The following is a 15,815-nucleotide window of genomic DNA, read 5'->3' as shown; positions in this document are numbered from 1 at the left end:
GGCAGGGCGGCGCGGCTCCAGGCGGTGAGCGCAGTGGCGTCGGGCTCGCGCAGGCACGGGATCGGCGGCGCGAGATCCGGGCCCGGGCGGGCCGGATCTGGGTCTCCTCGGGCCCGCGGTGGGAGGAGAGAGAGGGCGGTGAGGTGGCGGCGCGGGGTTAGCTGAGGCGGCGGAGGCGGTGACGTGGCGGCGCGGGGTTGGCTGGAGTGAGGTGGCCGGCGAGATGGACACGTCCGGCGCGGCGTGGATGCGCCCGGCGGCGCGAGAGGAGGAGTTTTAGGGTTTCGTCCGTGATTCGAATGGGGGGAGATATATATAGGCATAGAGGGAGCTAGGAGAGTCCAAATGAGGTACGGTTTTTGGCCACGCGATCATGATCGAACGCTCTAGGACATGGAGCAAAGTTTGGTGGGTTTTGGGCCAAATTGGAGGGGTGTTGGGCTGCACACACATGAGGCCTTTTCGGTCCCTCGGTTAACCGTTGGAGTATCAAACGAAGTCCAAATGGTACGAAACTTGACAGGCGGTCTACCGGTAGTAAACCAAGGCCGCTTGGCAAGTCTCGGTCCAATCCGGAAATGTTTAATTCTCACACACGAAAGAAAGCTAGAAATGACCACCGGAGGAGAACGAAGCGCCGGAATGCAAAACGGACAACGGGGAAAATGCTCGAATGCATGAGACGAACACGTATGCAAATGCAATGCACATGATGACATGATATGAGATGCATGACAACGACAACAACACACGGAGACAAAGATCCGAACCCGAGAAAATAAATATAACTTAACGTCGGAAACGGCAAGAGTTGGAGTACAAATAGGGAAAGTTACATCTGGGGTGTTACAATAACCATACGCAATTTGAAGGATGTAACAAAATTCTCCGTCGGGACGTACAAAAAAAATCTTTAAGCGCGGATAGTCATACCTTACAACACTTATACAGGTCATGCTATATCAGTCCATAATAATTGTGAAGTGACATAGCAGAACGTACATAAGCATAATGAGGTATGGCTACCACAATTAAAAATTTGATGTTGTAGACGAATGAAGCTATTTAAACACGTTATTAGCCGTGAAAACTAGCAATGTGGGACTAAAACACAACACTGTGGGCGGTTGGCGCCACTAGAGGCGCACACACGGCCGGTCGCCACCTCTTCGCCCATGCGCGCCGTGGGTTGCCTGCCTACCCCAGCAGTTTGTGCCGCGCGCGCCGGATGTTAAAAAAAATCATTGCATATTTTGTATTTTTCATGCACTAATTTATATTTTGTATTCAACATGGACGAAACGCACCCAATTTTTGCATGCGCGTGTGAGTGTGAGTGACCCCCACGGTCTCGCACGTCAGATTAGGATGGAATCGGAGTACGAACGGAAGTTGCGTCACGTCGGGAGACATTTTCTAGGTATTTTCACGGAGAAAATCGTAGTAAATGCATCGAGTGTCGAAACGCACCCAAATTTTGCAGGCGTGCTTGTGTGCCATACTGTAGCGTGTGGAAAAAAAATCCCGATATTTCATGGCTTTGCGAAAGGGAACACCTATTGAATGCATGTCACACCCCAAACCACACCTCAGGTTTGTACTGTGAGTATGTGCCAACATGGACGAAACGCATCCAACTTTTGCGTGCGCGTGTGACCCCCACGGTCTTCCACGCCAGATTACGATGGAATCGATGGTGTGATTCCATGTTCCATAGAGAAGTGGATAAGTCTCGTTGAAAAATTTACCACCGCTCAATGATTTAGGTTCTACAAAACAGGCTTGGAAGAGATGTTGATCATTCCGTCAGTACAAATGAGAGATTTTTTGCTACATTTTATGATGTTAGGTTATAACCCAAACAGCAAAAAATTCATGATACAAGAACATAGTGGCAGTAAAGGCCTTATTTCACTTAGACCGGACGATGTGTTTTCAATATTTGGGTTTAAGAATAAAGGTGAGGATGTTTTTGGCATTCTTACGACGGAAGGAAAAGAGTTAATAAAGAAAATTCCTATTCAGTACGTTCACAAAAAAATGGTCACATAATGATAGATGACTTGATTCAAAAAATTGTGAGGAATAAATCCGCCAACGATGAATTTCTTCGGATGGCTGTTCTTGTTTTGCTGGGGACCATTATTGCACCCATGTCGGCTGTCTCCATACCAAAGGAGTACTACGCGTTGGTGCATGACGTGAAGCGGATAAGCACGTTGAATTTTAACGTGTTCACTTTGTTAACTTGTTTGACGGAGATTGATAAACTCAAGCAGGACGGCCGTGTGAGGCAATGGCCATGTGGCAACCTAGCCCTACTCCAGGTATGCTATTAATTAATGCTATTTCATATTCCTTTAATTTATGCGTTCGTAACTTATTTTGTCATTTTTTTGTAGTACTTATATTGGGAGAAGGTGCAGCCAACCACCGGCCATAAAAATGACCCGTTGTCGTTGCAACTTCCCCTAATGAAAAATTGGACTGAATCTAAAGCGGAGAAACGAGACAAGTACGACCTGGAAAATGGTCGTGGCCATGGATTGGTAATATTATAATTCTTATTTACTAGTACATTGATTATGCATTGAGAATGTTATGTACTCATGTTGTCATTGCATACTCACTTTGCAGATTGATGACTGCATTATGAAGGAGTATAGAATGAAAAAACTTGCAGATGAACAAGCTAAAAGCAGTAAGAAACATAGTAGCCAAAAGTCATCCATTACGGGAAAGAAAAAAGTGGACAATGTGTCCGAGGTCCCTGCTAATCTAAAGCCTTTTATGGACCGGGTTATGAATGATATGAAGGAAATTCGTAAGAAATTATTTCGTATGCCGGAGTTATGCGCACAGGTAAAAATGTAACAACTCTGGTATGCACTTTATTAAACTCGATAAATTAATAAAAAGATATAACATGTGACTGAGCTTAATTTTGCAGAGATTGTTAGAGAAAATGAATAAAACAGGTGTACGGTACAAACCGGGCACAATGGCAGAGGAGGAAGAAAATCTGTATGGACAGAATAGTGAGTCCAGGTATGAAAACAAGTATCCTAGAAAATAATTTCAGTATGATGACAAACACACACCTAATGGCCGAAATGGCAGTGGGCATTATGATTTGGATTCTGAAGAAGGGGATTCGTTTAAATTCAGTACTGGTCACTTGAGTAGCTTTAAAGATGAGAATGAGGATCCTATAGATGTCCCGGAGCAGTCAGAAAAAAAGAAGCATCATCTCTAAAAATCGATGAAATAGAAGCTACAAGATGACAAGTCCCTCAAAATGAGCAAGAAGTGTCACAGGCCTTGTCAGATGGTAATAGCGAGGTAGAAGAGAAGAAGGAGGTGATTCCAGAGAAGCGAAAGCGGTGTGCGTCAAAGTACACAAAATCTCCTCATGTTAAAAAGACTCCGAGAAAACGTGCGAAACGTTCCGCAAAAACGAGTAAGTTAAACATGCTATGAATATATTTTTGGAAATTATGTAGTACAAATTTGTACTTTAACTTTATTGACTTGTGTTGTAGAACTGTTTAATGAAACAACCCCTCAATTTAATCATTCTGTGGATGATATGATGCGTGCCGCTGTGCAGTATGTGAAAGCGTACAAGCACTCACCAAAACATAAGAACCATGAAATATTCAACAACGGTAAAGATGATAAACTTTCCGCGTCAAGAGTTTGCCAGATACTTAACCATGCATGAATATCCGGTGATGTATGTATTTTTATTGTCATGCTTATGTCATACGTTAAGTATGTTGCAACCATGTTAAATTTAGTCATTTATTTCAGGTAATTGACACTTATGTGACGTACATATCGAATTCAAGTATCGTCAAAGACAGGTATCTTGTACCCACACATAGATCTTACTGGTTATTGAACACTCGGTCAAACTCAGTAAGACGAGGGAAGTCGATAGACAATCCAGAAGGTTTAGCACATGTAAATGAACCTCTCAACAGATGCATGACAGAATATTTTGCAAAACCGAAGGTACCGTTTGTATTGCAAAATTGTATTTTCATTACTATCTTATGTAAAAGCCGAGCTTACTAACAATATTTAAGTTATGAAATAGGCTTATTTTGCTTTAAATAAGGATAAAAACCATTGGATTACATGTGTTTTGCACACTAGAAAGAAAGAGTTCCAAATTCTTGATTCTTTGAGGGGGGAAGAAAATATCTCTGAAGCTACTAGGAAATTCGTTAAAATTTTTGTAAGTTTCGTATTCATGTGTGTACAATTAACCATATAATTTGTTTACCGTATGTAGTCAACGTGTTCATATTTCTTTGTCAGAGAGAGCAACTTGCAGGAGATATTCAAGATGCAAATGACAGTGCTATTATGTCGTTCCCGGATGTGTCCCCATGGCTTATAGTCCCCTACGACATGCCTCAACAAGAAGATGAGTGAGTTACATGTAGCATGTGCTTTTGAAATACATTAATTGATCAAGTGCTATCTTACTTAACGTGCTTTCAAAATTGCACTTATGTTTTTTTAACACAGGAACTCATGTGGACTGTTCGTCCTTGGCTGTTTTCAATACTAGGACGAAGAAAAATTTATTACTGCTATTTCTCAGATGGGTACTTTTTAAGTATGAAAAATTAGTACATTATATCATATATAAGTGATGAAAATAATATTATTTTTATTACTTTTCAGGAATCTATTGATAGTTTGAGAGAAAGAATGATAGCTGGAATTATTATGTTCCCGAAAATAAGCTTACAGAAGTGGAGAACAAAGTAATTTGACTTGCGAAGAGGAAACAAAAATAAAAATATCATACGACAATTCTACACGATTGCCGAAATATTATTTGTTCATGACTGAGGATTATGTGTGGATGCTTTATTTTTTTATGTGAGTTTCAAATATTTTTAGCATGTCAAGTTTATGTACCCTGGCAATTTTATTAAAAATACATTTTAATCATTTCTTATTTTATTATTTAATTTATAATTTATGTTCAATGAGTGTTCTCGCGAATATACGATTTGGGGTTTTAAAATACTTCGATGATATATGATGACGATCTCAGAGGCGAGCGTCGGCCGCGCCGCACGTTCGCCGCTACATGGCGCACGTGGGCCGCGTCATCTGGCCAGCGGGCCCGCGCCGCGCGTCGCCCTAGGGTTGGCCGTTGCCGGCCCCGAGGTTGATTCTACATCGGCCCGCATGCGCCCCTCAGCGCCTGAGGGCGGCGTCTACTGGATCCTCCTCGTATGTGCGCCCCTCTGCGGCCGAGGGCGGCGTCAGCCTCGGGATCGCCCTCTGTGTTGGCTCCTGAATCCTCCTCGTACGTACCGCCTCTTTGCGCCCGCTGGCGCAACTCGCGGGCCAGCCGCGCCTGTTAACGTTATTTTTTTAAATTAAAGCAACCGGCGGCTGTGCAGCGTCTCTGATCACCCAACATGCATTATTTATACACAAAATCATATATTTGTACGAAAAAAATTGTATTATATTACATATCATATTAAATTTGTATAATGCATATCATATTATAACGTAAAATTTGTATGTCGCATATCATATTAAGCACAATGAGTATAGTGCCAACAAATATGACATAAGTAAACACCGATTACAAGTCTCCCGTATCGATGTAACGAAACAAATATGTAAGTATTATTCTTTAAGACAACCAAATAAATTGTCAACTGTAATCAGAAGTTGTTCTTTTTATTCAAACATGTCTTTGCTATGATCATCATGCCATGTTCCTGCATAGAAAAATTGTAATATACGTCAAAATTTTGTAAAGTATTAACTAAACAAGAAAAGAACGTTAATGAAATGGTGTGCACATAGTTTGGATTCTGAGGACAATTGTTTTTGAAATGACCTTTTCCTCTGCATAAACCGCATAGACGTACATGAGGTTTCTCATCAAAACCTTTGGGTCTACCGTTTGTAGTCACGCCAGGTTCCTTACCACGGCCTTTGTTATTCTGCCCTTTCGGTGCTCCTTTCGTATTGATTTTTTCTGGATCACCAACAAAAACATGATTTTGATTTGGCACAAAAGCATCATCATGTGCAACTCTATGCTGTCTCACATAATCTTCCTTCTGAACATCCTTATTTGCTATCACATCCTCCAGAGCAGCCTTCAGTTTATCAAATAGAAATGGTTTATGACATGCCGCATGATTTGCTTTCGCAGACAAAATAGTCAACTCACTGTACTTAGTTCTCTCCTCAGTACCTGCCCATCCCCATGCGAAGAGATCGCTCGTGCGTTTCACGGGCAGTCCACCTCTAGCATTCTTGCTGAATCTTCACAGCACTAAGCACCTAGATAAGTCCTGCACGTTCAACCTGGCTAAAACATAAAGAACATGTTTGCATGGAAGACCTTTACGTTTCATACTATCACAACTACACTTCACTGTTTCTTCTGAATTACTAGGTGTATAGTCCACTTGGAATCTCAGTTGCCTGTTATTTTTCCATGAAACTGTGAATCTCCTACTGACGGCTCCACTCAGTCTATCTATGATCTTAAGATCCGCTGCCTTCTTCATTTCTTTCTGCAAGAGGTAAAAGTTCACCACAGTGAAGTCACGGGCAGCGGCTTTTTCAATGCATTTGAACTCGTCGAGTACTGGTACAGGGAGTGTCTGTGTGGACATGCAGTTGTCGTGTGACTCGTTCTCACGGAGCCGAACAATGCAGTTCTCATAATGCACAACCATATCAACAAGCCAGAGTCAAGATGCATATGAAGGCAAGAGTCCAGACTCTCGCTCCTCTGGTTACTCCGCATACCAAGGAAGAACCCAATGGTGAGATATGACGCAGCCCAAAGCCTTTTCTTCGGGTACATCCTACGCAATCATGTTTCAATTTTCTCCGACTCACATTTAGCTCTAAAAGCTGCCCATCTCGCCTCAAACTCATCATGTGTAGTGGCATAATAAATAAGAGACCTGAACTCCTTAAGGGACTTGTGGTGGAGGTGTTTCTGCATGTTTTTCTCAATATGCCACGAACAAAGTCGATGCCACACGTCATTAAGGACCTTCCTGACGGCCCTTATCATGGTTGCGTCTCCGTCAGTAATTACAGACCTCGGCTTCTTCTGACAATGAGCTCTTAAGAAGGTATGCAACATCCAAACGTATGTATCCTCCATCTCATCTGACACAACTGCACAACCGAACACAGTGGTGCAACGATGATTGTTTAGACCAACAAAAGGTATGAATGACATTCCGTACCTATTAATCTTGTAAGTGCTGTCGAAGATGATTACATCACCAAAGTCAAATTAATCCCGACGTGATTGAGAATCACATCAGAACATGTTCTTCAGCTTTCCTTCTGCGTCAACAGTGTGCTCAAAGAAAAAGTCTGGATCCCTTGTCTTTCTCGTCATCATGATACCAATCACAGTGTCCGCATCACCCTTTACTAGCAACTTCATTTTCTCCCTATAACACATGTTATAAAGCTTCCTCCTCCCGAAACCAGCCAGTGCATATGATCCATACCTACTAACGAAGTTGTCATAAATCCAATGTTTTTTGAGCCCAGCACCTGCCATTGCTAAGATCTCGAGCTTCTGGTATTCCTTTATCTGATTATGAGATCGAAGATATATAACTTCATCTGGTCTAGCAAGAGTGTGACTATGATCATCGCTGAAACTGCTGACATACCAAATGGAGCGCTCTCTGTCAACCTTCACAGTTAGATGGGCCTTGCAATAGCACCGAGTCTCCGCTCTCAGCCTGCGCTTCTTCCCTTCCATGGTACAAAATTTGGCATATCGTTTCCCAGACCTTGAACAGAGAAACCTCCTCAACCGCCTACGTGCGTCGATACCCTTACTATATTTCAAGTTGTCCTTCCTAATGCTGAAGCCACGCTTTTTCGCATAGTCGTTATAGAAATCATATGCCTCCTCGTCTGTCCTGAACGTCGTGGACATCACCGTCCAATGCCTGTCCAGTGATTCTTGCTGGTATTCATCATACCCAGTATCAAAATTGCACTCATCACCATCGGCATCATCATCGTTTTCGCACGTGTCACCATCCTCTTCCTGAAAAAAAATACAAACAACCGTATATGTTAGTAAATAGTTGTATAAGGACTATCATATGTATTCACTTTCCACTACTTAGTTTGCTCGAGCTGTCATTATAAGATGCACCGATATCGTTTTCGTCATTGGCATCATCGAAAAAATTCCACTAATAGTACCCTTCCACTTCCATCTGCGCAAATTGTAAATATGATATATAAGACTTGATGCGTATTTAATTTCACTTTAAAATAACCTACATAAATCTAAACCTACATGGCTTCCGCTTTCAGCATATGAATCATCTACATCCATATCCTCATTGTCATCATCCCCTCCTATCTGAGCACAGTCAAACATGTTATTGTCATCACAGATGCTTGTATTTAATATGGTTGAGAACATGCAGACCACTTACATTGCCATTGTAAGACTCATCCAAACTCATATAATTTTCGCCGTCATGTTCGTCTTCATCCAATGACAATGATCCGTCGTCGCTACCGCCATCATCACCGTCATATCCTATTTCAGCCTCAATCTATACACGTTCATATATAATCAAATATACATTCAAACATCACATAACATCTTCTCAATTAAAATCCGTTCTTAAATTACCATGCCAGCGCCTCGCGTACCTCGTTGCCTTCGTCAGACATGAGGCGGTTGTCGCCGGATACGAGCTGCCGGCGGCGGAGGCGTCTGCCCGACCGAGGCGGTTGTCGGTGTAGCGCACAACGCATACGGTTTTTTTTCGTCGGCCAGGTACTGCCGGAGATGGCGACGGCGGCGCGAGAGGAGGCGGGTGAGGCGTGTTTTAGATAGGGTTCGCCGATCATTTTTTTAATCACTCGGGCGTACGCAGCGGGCGCGGGCGCCCTACGGGCGGCCGTGCGCGACAGCGCCGTACGGCGACGCAGGCGCGCCTACGGCGGGCGGGTAATATTATACGACGTGTGAAAATGACCGCCCTACCCTTTATACGTCTTGGGGGGGGGGGAGTTGTACCGAAGACCACCTCTTTCTCGTCAATCTTCCCTCAGGATCCCCCGCTTTCTTCTCTCATCTCTCATTAAATCAAATCCCGCTTTAATCCCAGTGTGCCAGCATGAGCCTCCCCCACACTTTCTTCTCTCATTTAATGTCTAATAATTACCCACAACCATGGAAAGTACGAGCCCGCATTCTTCTCTCATCAAATCTCTCTCTCTTTATTTCCCACAATCCGGCTTAATTATGGGTGCATGTTTTCTCCTTCTATCGAGTCGTCATCTTCTTTCCGTCTGTTTATTGATTCTCAACATGGCTTGCTGATATTTTAGACAACTTGCAAGCGTATTTAAATTGGTGAAACTTGATATAAAGAATCGAGGTGGGACTATCTATAGCAAAAAAGGTAAGGTAGCTCGTTTGGCTGGGGACACCTCTGTGTCACGGGAGGTTGTGAGTTCGAACCTCACTTGATCGCTTGTTTTTCTAACTGGCTACTATTTTTTTGCTGCTCCCGAAACGGCCCAGTTTGGCCCATGTAGGGGATGCACGGAAAAAGAAGAACTACAAGGAAGCCCACGAACAGAATTCAGCACATACATATTTTTTAGTACCATCTCAAATATAAAAAAGAATTGAATCTCAAAAAATCAAAAAATAATAATATGGGTGAACGGATGAAAATTTTAAAGAAACGCACCTTGCTTTATTAGTAGGGGTATAGATAGATTCACTGTGGGCTGGGATGGTTGAATTCACGTGGTCATTATAGAGGTATGTTTTTTTTTTTGAGACAAATTATAGAGGTATGTGGATTGGTGTGTTTTTCTAACTGGCTACTATTTTTTTGCTGCTCCCGAAACGGCCCAGTTTGGCCCATGTAGGGGATGCACGGAAAAAGAAGAACTACAAGGAAGCCCACGAACAGAATTCAGCACATACATATTTTTTAGTACCATCTCAAATATAAAAAAGAATTGAATCTCAAAAAATCAAAAAATAATAATATGGGTGAACGGATGAAAATTTTAAAGAAACGCACCTTGCTTTATTAGTAGGGGTATAGATAGATTCACTGTGGGCTGGGATGGTTGAATTCACGTGGTCATTATAGAGGTATGTGGATTGGTGTTGTTCCACGCGCCTTTGCCTGGCTCATGCATGTGGCCACGTTACTATGTGACTTTGACGGTTGTTTCTTTCGTCGCCACGTTTCAGTTTTTAAATCGGTTTGTGTTAGTAGCTGGCCTCTGCGATCTCTCTCGAAGTCTCCCTTTGCGCCGCTCGCCGTGTATAAAAGCGCTCGCTCCGGCCACCTCACCTCTGCATCGTCCCGCTACCAAACTAGAGCAGCTCCCACGCCTCACCTTACCGCCGGTTGTATGCCATCACCAGGCCCCCATATCTCCCTCCCAACTCCCATGTAGGAACCCCATCTCCTCTTCGTGTGGCTGACATGATGTCGCACGCAGGAGTATGGAAAGTAGTGCGTCTAGGCCGTGACGGCGTGTCGTTCCCGTCGTCGTCGTCGTGGGCCCTTGCGAGAGGGTTAGGCGGCGCTGTGGTGGAGGGTACTACGCCGGAATGGGAAGGCCACGGTCCGGTGCTCTGGGCTACCGCGAGAGCAGCTTTGGCTGGGAGGGATACTGCTCAGGCGTTTGGTGCGGCGGCAGGGTGCGCAGCTCGCACATCCAGTTTGGCGGCAGGGCGTTGGCACAGCGCCACCGGCGCCGAGGCATGCGAAGAACAAGACGGCAGCACCGCGGGCCGCCTCGGCGCACATCGTGGTCGTCCACCTCGACATCTCGGCGTACGCTCATGAACCGTCACGGAAGCCGTCGCGGATGTTGAGGACAGGGGGCCACCGATGGCGCAGCCGCGGAGGGGACGCTCCGCCGTGCTACCACCTGACGTTGATCCTCCTCCTCTGTTGGCCGTCTCACTTAGCACGCGGCCATACTCTAGCCAGCTGCTTCGGTCCGGCAATTGGCTGATACGACCACGTGTTCTGTCACTACCGAGGTTACTGTTATTTCATCTGAAGATGCAAAACACTTTGTCTCGATTATTACAAGTGAAACTACTAATTTGCATTGCAACAAGGGGAGGAAGGTGCATGTCAAGAAACAAGCTAGACACATGTTACCAAGTCATCCATGCATGCAAGCAATGACGTGTAGAATTAGGATTGAGCAAACAAAGGAATCTGCATGCAAATTTGATCAGTTTTTGTTTGGTCCAGAGATAAACAAGGCCACGTGCATCCGTAAGATATTAGTCCTGTACGGAGTCCTGACCAAGTACGTTTTCCATCAGGTGCGGCCACCCGATTAAGGAGTATACTCGTGGACGACTATGAAGATTGAAGAATTGCTTTCTTTAAAAGGAACAGGATGGGGTCCACCTACACATAGCTCAAGAAGCCGCACCATCAAACAAGTCGTCGTTGCTTTTGTTTCCTTAGATCGGATTAGATAAACCAAGTCGGTTAGTATGTTTTGGTAGGTCAAGTTTGTGTTTTCCTTGAATTAGGGGTGTGGCTAGCGTGTTAGACCAAACCACCATGGTCAGCTATATTACTATAAATAGCCATAGGTCGGCCATTGTAAAGAGGAGGTTATGATTTATGAATAGACACGATGCGTTCTTAGGGTAAATACCCATATCGAGTTTTGGAGGAAGCTCTAAAAATCCCTAAGTTTCGGAGGAAGCTTTAGAAAACCTCTGTGTTGCGATTTCTCTTCGTGGGAACTGTTTTGCGCATGAGTACCGTCGTCGAGATTGGTTTTCTCGTGCTGGACCGTAAGGTTCAATCCCTCTACTTCGCGTATATCACGTGCGCGGGCGAGATGCTACTACTGCCGAAGGTGAAGTGTCGTGAAAGGTCGGGCCGCAACAACGGATCGGATCTCGCCACGAGGTCCGGTCTACATCACTGGCTGTCTCACCGGGCGAGTTCTACCTCGCGCACCACTGCCGGGCGGCCTCCCCTTCCTTGCCTGAAGAAAAGCAGTTGCAGCTCACAGAAGACGGCATGCTGACCACGCCGACAGAGAAGGTTGGACGTTGCGGAGCAGGCGATGTCGAGGCCCGTGTGGCTGATGTGTATGGTCTCTCTCCCGCCCCTCCGATTCTCTAGCTAGAAGTTGACATTTCGGAAATTATTCTCTGTCCCTAATTCTCTTCTTTTTATTGTGCTTCTTTTGTTTGTATTCACGCCTCGAGCTGATGTTCTGAAGTGTGGTTGTACAAAATATTGTCAGATCTCTTTCCATGCGCATTAGTTTGTTTTAATGCCTTGGAGTAGAAATCAAATCGACAGGGATACAAACTTGAGAATGAAGTTATATGTTTGCTGAATTTTGTTTAATGTATCTACATATAGTGCTTTCTTGTGAATAGTTTGAAATTTCGATGCACTGTCGGTTTTTTTGCCTTCCACTCGGCGACTCTGCATCTCATAGTGCTTTCTTATGAATAGTTTGAGAGGCAGGTTGTTATTGTACACATGCCTAGGTTGTTACAGATGAGGCATCTGTGAAGCAGCTTTCTGAATGAGCATAAACATCATGGAGGACTTCAAGAACCCAAATGTTCCCAAGGCCTCAAATTTAGAGAGTTCATCAGATAAGGGCGATGTTAATGTTGGCGTGAAGTCAGCAGAAAACCTGATGGAACAAGTTGCATTTTGAGACAGTAGCTGAACTTCACTGGTTGAGTTGCAGTGGTGTCTCTCCGTTTATCCAGATTACCTAATTGATTCTTCTTTGTCAATTGGATCCTTTTTCTAGAGGAGTTGCTCTTTTAATTTCAGTGTGGATAACTGAAGTAAATGATCGGCAGGACGGAAAGAGAATTGTGTAAACTAATTGTTAGCATTTTCATGTTCAATAGCAAATGTATGGCACCATTCACTAGGCAATTCTCTGGGTAATAATGTGAGGCTAGCCATAGCGGGGGTAACTTAGGTAGTAACTTAACACATCCCAAGACAATTTTGTTTATTTGGCAAGTATTTAATAAGGAGAGAGGTGTTTGGAGTAACATAATATGTTACTGTAACATAGCGCTTCTCGAGGTAAAACGAGTCTATAAGGCAATAAATAAAACAATCTATGACACTACTACTAAGATACTTTGCACTATGGAGGTAGTAACTTAAACTAGTGTCATATGCATGACATTAGTATAAGTTACTCCCCACTATGACCAGTCTGAGCTATCTTTCTATCAGTTTTGCATTTTTCACGAGAGCACTGATATGTTTTCTCTACAGGTTTAGGGGCTTAACTAACCTAGAACCATTCTTCGCCATGGAAACCATACCTCCATCTTGGCACTAAATTTCGGTGCCGGTCAAGAGAAAGTTCAAGCTTGCCAAGCGTAGCTTTCTTTGGTCTGATCTAATCATGGAGGAAATGTAGGAAAATTAGATGGATTATGGATGGAGTAGCTACTACTCCCTCCGTCTGAAATTACTTGTCGCAAAAACACATAGAAATAAATGTATCTAGAACTAAAATACATCTAGATACATTCATTCTTGTGACAAGTAATTCTGGACGGAGGGAGTACATTTCTAAAGTATTGCCAAATAGTAAACTGCGCGCAATCGTATATTATGAGCAAGTGTCTTTAAGAAAAACAGTGGAGGGCTTCCGGTTCCCGTGTCATTCTTTCCTTAACCATCTGTATCTCTTTTGTAGGGAGATGTCATAGAAGACAGTAAAACCTATTCTACTTCTTAATTTGCTCAACGCGTGTGTAAGTGTAACCTGCTGCACTTTTTGTCTCTGGGATTATAAAGGGGATTCAGACGGTTTCTTTTCCTTAGTTTTTGAATTGGGGCCATTTCTTGGACCATCTCTTTATGAATTTGGTAGTGTTGGGCAGAGCCCATTGTAGCGCATTCTGCAGAAGGTAGGGGCTCAGTCTTGGGAAGAGGATTTGTAACAGCGTATCCGCGGCAGAAATAAAATTAAAAATTCTATGCATAGAAAAAAGGTTTTTGGATCGATTTTAGTTCAGACCATATTTTCTTCACCACGGATACATTTCTTGCTATTTTCTACAAAATTTCATATTGGAGACAACAATCAGTATGGAGCGGCGTGCCTTCACAACATAATCATCGATGACCACAACTACAATGCTTTGAAGACAATGTACTGGCGCTACTCGGCCGCGTAAGAATAGAGCAGGACCAAGGATGAAGAGTTAGAAATATAGAAAGAACAAAAAGCAAGTTTTCAGCAAGACAAATCAACACGAACAAGGATCCTCGAGAAAGTTTGTCTCCAGTTTGATATCTTGCCGATCCGTCTAAAACCAAGACATGCATCCAACTACTGAACATTTTTTTACACTCCAAACGAACCACCACAAACAAGAGCAAAACAACTAGCTTCGTCTCTCTACCACTACATTACATAGACAAATCCAGCCTGAGGATCAACATCTTTATGCGCCCAGTACCCACTATATTACTACATACTATAAATCTTTTATGTATGTGCCAACTAGATGAACCGTTTCCTGTATAAACTACTTCGCCACAATTCTCCTACCTATGTACCAACTTGATGTACCATCCACTTGTATGAAGTAATTTACCACAATCAAATTTGGGACGACTTACAAAAAATTACAAAATAACTAAATAGCTGATTAGTCCATGTAGCGCGGCGTGCCGCCGCGCGCTACCCGCTAGTATAGACTACATGCCGAGCGAAATGAGTGAATCTCACTCTAAAATCCGTCTATATGCATCTGTAACTAATCCACATTGAAATCTCTAGAAAGACTTGTATTTATAAACGGAGGGAGTATTTGGGTTGTGTAGAGTGGGGACAAACATGAATTTTATGGCATGATTCCATCTTTTAGTAGCAAGAAATGGTCGAAAATATTCCAGCAAAAAGAAAAAAAGAAACGGTTGAAACAAAAGGTAATAGCACTGCAGGTCCTTGAACTTGTCCTCTATGTGATGGTTTGGTCCTTAAACTTGCAAAAATGGATTATTTGATCCTTGAACTTGTTCTCAATGTGCACATTTGGTCCTGGGCCAATCAACAACAACCAAGTGGAGCCAGCTAGGCCGAGCCGATCAGTGTCACAATTTTTGCGTTTAGCCCCTTTCTATTTATCGAGATTAACCCACGGGATACCTCTGCTGGAGTGGATAGCTAGCTCTCTATAGCCTCGCCTCGACGCACCCATGCCAGCTGCTTGACAGCGGGGACGCGCGGAGGAACACGTCGGCCGAGGTGCCTAGGCTCGGCCGGGGGCGGGACGGTGGCACCGTCGTGTGGCGGCGAGGAGACGGCCGGGAGGTACTCATCGGTGTGACACGCGAAGGTGGAGCGGCTGAAATGCCTCATCAGCCTCTGCCTACCCTGCAAAGACCAACGGCTCACGGTGCCAGAGAACAAACGCATGAATGCAAGCATGCATCGATGACATGGAGGAGTTTTGTGCGTGCGTGCACATTCGTTACCTGTATGTACGCGGCGCCGATGTTGATGATCTTGCCGCTGCCGAGCGACCGGTTCCAGCGACGTCCGTGCAGGGCGTAGTGCAGCCCGCGCGCCGCGTCGGCCGTCGTGAGGTTGACGAAGGCGTACCCCTTGTTGCTGCAACGCTGCCTGCTTTAATTTGCACGTTGCAAAACAGAAGAAGATAGTGACCGTGGAGTTTTTGAACTGTTGGAAGATTCATTCAGGCTAGAAGACCAAACTAATTAAAGTTATGC

The sequence above is a fragment of the Triticum dicoccoides genome, chromosome 3A (genome assembly GCF_002162155.2).
Source record: "Triticum dicoccoides isolate Atlit2015 ecotype Zavitan chromosome 3A, WEW_v2.0, whole genome shotgun sequence".
NCBI lineage: Eukaryota > Viridiplantae > Streptophyta > Magnoliopsida > Poales > Poaceae > Triticum > Triticum dicoccoides.
Note: the sequence above shows the minus strand (reverse complement) of the source record.